This window comes from Acanthaster planci, linkage group LG05 (genome assembly GCF_054643075.1).
Source record: "Acanthaster planci isolate LZ-2023a linkage group LG05, COTS_SCS, whole genome shotgun sequence".
NCBI classification, from domain to species: Eukaryota; Metazoa; Echinodermata; class Asteroidea; order Valvatida; family Acanthasteridae; genus Acanthaster; species Acanthaster planci.
Window position 1 is genome coordinate 8,874,827 of NC_141781.1, and position 6,690 is coordinate 8,881,516.

General features: G+C 40.5%; 1 protein-coding gene across 2 annotated transcripts in view; it reads right to left on the reverse strand.

Annotated features, from left to right (window-relative positions):
* rasa1 (RAS p21 protein activator 1) overlaps positions 1–3,072 on the reverse strand; it is a 41,823-nt gene extending 38,751 nt beyond the window's left edge. Inside the window, exon 1 of one of the 2 annotated variants that reach the window (XM_022250285.2) lies at positions 2,905–3,072. The gene's annotated coding sequence lies outside the window, so the exon portion shown is untranslated. Of the gene's footprint in view, positions 1–2,900 lie in introns of both variants that reach the window. The other variant, XM_022250275.2, reaches the window with a different exon arrangement.
* Between the last annotated feature and the right edge of the window lie 3,618 nt (positions 3,073–6,690).

Below are 6,690 nucleotides of genomic sequence, written 5' to 3' on the forward strand. Positions count from 1 at the left end.
CCGGCTTTTGTTTCAGTTAGAAACAGTGTCATTTCCCCTAATACCACGAATATTCATCTACGTATCAAACAAAAATACCTAAAATGACACAACTGGTCTATCAAAAAATGTGATAGTACAAATGTACGACAACACAGGGATGGGGGTGATGAGACTTGTGTATTACCGGTACATGTAAACATATGACACAAATTGGCACACATGTACATAATGTACATGTAGTTGCCACACTCCGTTCATGTGTATGTACATAGTTGGGCCGGCTCAGCTGCAGCACCACAGTGAAGACCATCCCAACTATAGTTGAGACTGTTGGTTGGTGACAGATTTTGAATATTTTCCACAACTGCATTAGAAAGTAAATGTAATCTTCTGAAGGTAAAGTTTTTGGCAGGCTGTACAGCAAACTCGAACGACTGTGCAGATTTGAGGAAACACAGCAAACACACGAACATTTTCCCCCTTAAAGAATCCCCCAGAGCCACAGATCAGTGTGCGTCATAGACCTTTTTACTGATAAATTCACTTTTTATGCTCACAAAGGCCATTTTTCTCTTCAGAAAATCCCACTGAATCATTTTTGCTATAAAAACAGCAGGAAAGGAGGCTGGCTTAGATACAGCAATCTCGTACGCACAGGAAAAATCATGATTGTAAAGTCTTTTGGCAAATCACAATGCACGAAATTTGTCGACCCAGTGCGCATTTGGAAAGGGTTGACAAATTTCGCGCGTTATGATTGGCCAAGGCGTTGCAAACTCTTGGTGGCGCACTATTGTGAATCGCCCGTATTAATAGTACCAAGATCAATTACTCAAATTTAGGCCAAGTATGATTTAATTGAAAGAATATCAAAATTTATGCCTGTAATTGAAACTTGAAATTATATTGACGAATTAAAAAATCTAGAACGTGAAAAAGAAAGTGGAAGGAAGTCAAGATATGGCGAATACAAATATTCATTTTTTTAAAATTGCATCAACAAACCAAAGTACGTGTTCATCTAATAAAAACAAAAATTGTTCCTAATCCACGAGACACCAACTGGCAGATTTTTCAGAAGTACGTACATGCATGGATTATGGTGACATAATAAGTTTTACTATGGCCGAACTGACTCGCTCGCGAACAGTGGTGTTCTTTCCGCTTCGGTGATGTCTTCTTCAAAATATTATTCCATTTAGGGTTTTAGTCAAACTCTCAACTTGTGAAAGGGAAGCCACAAAAAAATTTAGCAAAAGAGTTCCATACACAGACATCATTACTTTTCCCTTGAAATGTTACAACGGCCATCAGAAAGTGATAACATGTCCTAAAAAGTAAACATTTAGCTATGGAAATTCCAAAGCATTAGAAAAGACTTTGTCCAACAAGTCTCAAACAAGTACGTGTCGGTTTGCGCACAGGGTAGCCTATCAAGTGTTGTCCATAAATGGAACTCTTTTCAAATTTAGTGTAAGAACAAATTTTGTGCAAAGTGCACAAATTGTGGCAACTCCTGGATAAATGGCCTAGGCCCTATCCCAACACTGCACGTGCAATTATTTGTCATTGTTGCAATGTTGGAATGGTAACCAGTCACTTCAGCACCTTGCCAACTTGGCACCTGCGAACTCAGCATCTCGTCAACTCGGCACCCACCAACTCGGCACCTTGCCAGCTCGGCACCCACCAACTTGGCACCTGTACAAAAACCAACTCGGTACCTTGCCAACACAGCACCTCTCAAACTCAGCACCTATATGGACAGAACGTACGCGGTAGATAGAATAAGACTGAGAGAATGAGGTACAGGAACATTGCACTAACCAACCAACCCATTGTTTGGAGATTTTATTTTCATACTAACGGAATCTACACCTCTTTTGACAAGAGAAGTTTCTAAAATAGCTCTTTCCTCAAATAAATCCTTTTTTTGGAGTGGGTGCCTAGTCCACCACTGTCTTAGCTCTCCCAGTTAGTACATGTATGACCGGTGGGGCTCAGCTGGCATGGATCACCCCGCCTACTCGTAAGCTGTGACCAGTCGCTAGCGTTGCATGCACAGCGGGCTGGGCCGTGTATTTGCAGAGTAATAGGAGTATTTAGTCAGGCCTAGTAACCACTCGGCTTTTGGGTTAGGTCGGATCTGCCAGGGGGGCCGGGGACACAGGGGTAACTTCGATAACAAGCTTTCACAGAATTGGCAAGACAAAGCAAGGGTTATTTTTCTCTTTTTAAAATTATAATCAGACTTTAATTTCAAAAACGGGTTTACTTCAATCTTCCGATTAACTTAAGAAACTCATTTCTTTATGAATTTCTTTGTTGAACTAGTTGGGTTACCATAATCCATGCAGATTACTCAATCTCCTAGTTAACCAAAATTAACTAAGCACATGTACGGAATTAACATGTAGAACCAATTGGTTCGGTTCGAGCACCAAGTCGGTCAGGTGCCGAGTTGGACAACGTAGACCGGAGGCAAAATTGGAGGTGGCGAGTTGGCGAGTTAGCGAGGTGTCGAGTTGGCAAGGTGCCGAAGTGACCGACATTCATTGGGATAGGGCCTAGGTGCTACCCCTAGGCTAGGCCAAAAATTAAACATATTTCTAAGTCCCAGATTCATAATTTTTGAGCAATTTCTGCTACAACTGACCTTCATCGAGATGATACATGATAAGCAAAGTGGAGGTAGGATGCAACATTCTTTCAACTGACTAGTCAACACAGGAACCACAATAGGCGAAATGCTAAGTAACACAACGTCCGGAAACTGGGCGATGTATGCATGCATCAATACTGGGCCTACACTACAGTCTACACTCGCAGTGGTACTCACTGACATGACTGAGAACACATTACCAGGAACAGAACGGCTTCAACGAACAATTTGAAAAAAATCAAGCATTCTACAGTACCTACTGAATATTTCCTTCGTTTCAGCCACGTTAATCAAGTCTGATCTGCGTGCAATGAGACAGGAGAAATCAAATGATCAGGGACTGAAGAATTCGTTTCACATTTTTGTGGCGGTAGGTGTGGGCACGGCAGCTATATGTACATGCACTATCTGACGGTGTTTGCTATGCTATGCATGCTGCATGCATAATGCGATGTAGGCTAGGCTACATATTGTATCCAGACTACTCGTACTCGAATCACAGTAAATCGTATCTGCTGCCCTCATTTGCCGACCCATATTGAGGTGACCGATGTGCAAATACACGTACCGTGCGTGAGCGGACCGTGCGTGAAATTGACGTGGAAGGAGAGAAGAATTATAGGCTCCGTCAGGTCTCTGGTTGACGGAACCATGGAGGAATAAAACATTGCTGCAACGAGAACAAAACCCGGGTGTGAAACCCGGAATTATATGTTCAATATAATATGGGACTGTTTATTTGGCGACCCCGCCCCTACAAAAGAAGGGAGACCAACATTTTAACTTTTGGATTCACCTCGGTAGGTGACTATACAGTAGGCTGAGGGTTAATGTGAAAAGAGCGCGGGGTTTTGAGTTTGGGGAAATTATGAGGGGAAACTGTGTTTTAACACATGACACAAGGTGGATTCTAATTTGAAATTGGTTTATCAGTAAGAGAGTCACATTAATTTTTCTCACCATTTACAATTCAAAATTTCAAATGGGATCAGCGCAATAAAAAAAGTGTTGCCTAAATTTTGGGCCAGGCTGTCCAGTTTTACTTGAATAAAATTAAAACACAAAACAAACAAAACAAAACAAAACAAAACAAAACAAAACCAAACCAAACCGGGGTCCCCAAATAGACAATGCCCACGTTTACATCTATTTTCTTTCTTCGCATAATCCGCCGTGTGCGCCCGCGGCCACGGTGCCCAGATTCTGAACATCTGAACTTGAACCGACCACTAAACCATGACTAAACAGCTGCAGGTTCGGTTCGGAAGAGTCCGAGCTGATATTTGGTTTCTATTTTCAGGTTTTATGATCCAACAGGTTATCTTGTGGCGTCCAACTCCAGTTTTTTATTTCGAAGGGTCACATAAACTGAACCTAAAGTGCGGGCTTGCCAACAGAACGGTGTGGCACGCACTGTCCATATACAGCACATGTACGCACGTACCCGTGCGTCGCGAAGGTTGAAGTGAGGGCGGTATGCCAACTTAAGGGTTTCGCTCGTCTCCCAGCAGCGCCCAAACAGGGCGACAGGCGAACTCAAGGGTAAATTGTTAGCTTTCTACATTGCAAGATATTTAGTGAATTATAAAAAGTCTGAAATTCCCCTATTATTCAATTATGACATCTGCAACGTAGATATAATCCCTCCCCTGTGTCACAGCTAGGCTAATTGCATTGAAGCTGCGACTGAAAGAAAGACCACACGGTGCAGAGGAGACGCCGTTAAGTTGGCATACCGCCCTCTCTCATTCAGTCTTCTCCAACGCAGCACACACACAATGAACGCCTGGCCATGTACGGAAACGAAGTCGGAGATAATAGCAACATCCAGGGGTGACCCTCAGGAATAGGGTTGCCTAAATTGCGTTTTTTTCACCGAAAATTCTAGATGATGACCGCTTAGACAAAGTTCTTTCACAAGAGTGTTAGCCATCTCAATTTTTTATCCTCTTCCCAATATAACCCCCCATAGTAGTCAAACTCAGATTACAGTGTAGGTTCCCGCCCACCTTTATGCAAATAGGTGCACAAGTTGAAGTTTTTTTGTGAACTAAACACCCCAAGATGGAGCCACATGTCCAATATAAGGTCCTAATTTTATCGATCTCTCATTTAAATAACCCACGGGATCACAAAACGTTACTGTTTTCACAAAGAGACGCAAATTTAAAAAAATGTCATTCGTCTCAGTTTTGATTTTTTTACTATTTTGTTTCAAGACATCGTACTTGAGCATTTTGACGCGCTTCCTCAAGCAAAACATCAGTAATGTCCAAATTACAATAAAATTGTCAGGAGCAATATATCGATACCTGCATTTTGCGTTTTCACGAAGAGACGCAAATCCGACTGCTTCTGGTACACATTCAAACGTATTAACTGGAAAGGCCGAAAAGTAGGTCCACAGAGTTTTGTTTTCTTTGTTATATTCACAGCTGCGCATGCGCGAGCGAAAACCTGCTGCTCCCCAGGTAGGCCGGAATGTTGGAAAACAGAGATTTTTTACTTCAGGGACGGCGCGCATATCAATTTTAATTACAGTACTTGATTCACGCAAAAGGTTACCTATCAAAGAATCATTTAAGGTTTTGTTACTGTAGAAATTTGTTCCATATTGGAATGAATTACAGTTTTGAAATAGGAGAAATTTCTATGAAGATTATCCCGAAAACCATTCTTTTTTACATATCTACGCGTAGCTCTTTGTGAAAATATCAATAGGCTCGCACGTAGAAATCTAATGCACACATTAATTAATATAGGTTTTCCCGGCCAACTTCGGAAAATGTGTAAATGAATTTGTAACAGCAGCATTCGTTTTCGAGCAAAATGGAATTAAAATTCAAACAAATAAAAATTCTATTTCAGTGATTTTGACTGTCGTGTTTCTTCACGTGGTGTTAGTCAAATTCATTAAAAGAAGGAATTAAACCTCTTCTTCCACAAAACTACAGCACAAATTTAAATTTTAAATGAAGAAAACCTCCCAAAAGAGGGCCAGACGACATTGATTCACACTCTGAACTTCCCATGTCCCTTATTGCGTTCATACTACAGTGATCTACTTTCCGGAAATCGTAACAGTGTAGCCACCACGAGCAAATGTTTGTCTATGACTTTTCATTGAGTGAACTAAAGGCGGAAAGTTAGGAAAAGTGGAAAGTTTCAGGACTTGTTACTGACTGTCTCGTCCTTAATGGGAAACTGGGCAAATTCTTTCATGACTCTCAATCGGCTTGTCAGTGAAAACATAAGCAAATTATTACACGACTGTTCTTCTCAAAGGCAAGTTAGGCAAAACGTTTGATGGCTTCTCCTTGATGATGGAAAATAGCCAAATTGTTTTATGACCTTAACTTACATGTTGACATGTTCAGAAATGAGCAGATATTTTATAAGACAATAGTAACCCAAGCAATAAAATAACTGCACGCCCTGCGGGATTGCTAAGCAGTGAACTAAACATCGTCGAGAACGTGTAGCTTTTCCAAAGTTTGCCTAAAAGCAACACAGAAGAAAACAAAGAACAGGCCAACACTGAGCACATGATCCCATGGATAAAGAGGATATCCTAATGCACATTGAACAAATAAAATTGATTGCACAAAAATTTCAGACACTTAAAAACCCTGAAAAAGGCACCTAAAAGATCAGCAAAAGGACATATAAATGGACCAACAAACATCCTTGTTGACAGACATCAAAAGACAAACAACCCAGAAAATATTCAAACACCCATCAAAAAGACAAGCGCAATCTCATGTAAATGAAAAAAAGACAAAAATTTACGAAACTGGAACAAAATTGAACACTATTTTTTGTACATTATTTCATCTCAATTCATTTTTTTAAATTCCTTATTTTTTTAGTTGATTCTGTAAATGCCCATTGTGATTAGTTTTTATGAAACTAACGCATGTTAAATTATGATCAATAACTAATATCCTGCTTTCTGGCTCAACGGAAAGTTAGGCAAATTTTATCATGACCAAGGCATTAGTTTTCTCTGAAAAGGTTGGTAAAATTTTGTCTTGAAGTTAGCTAAA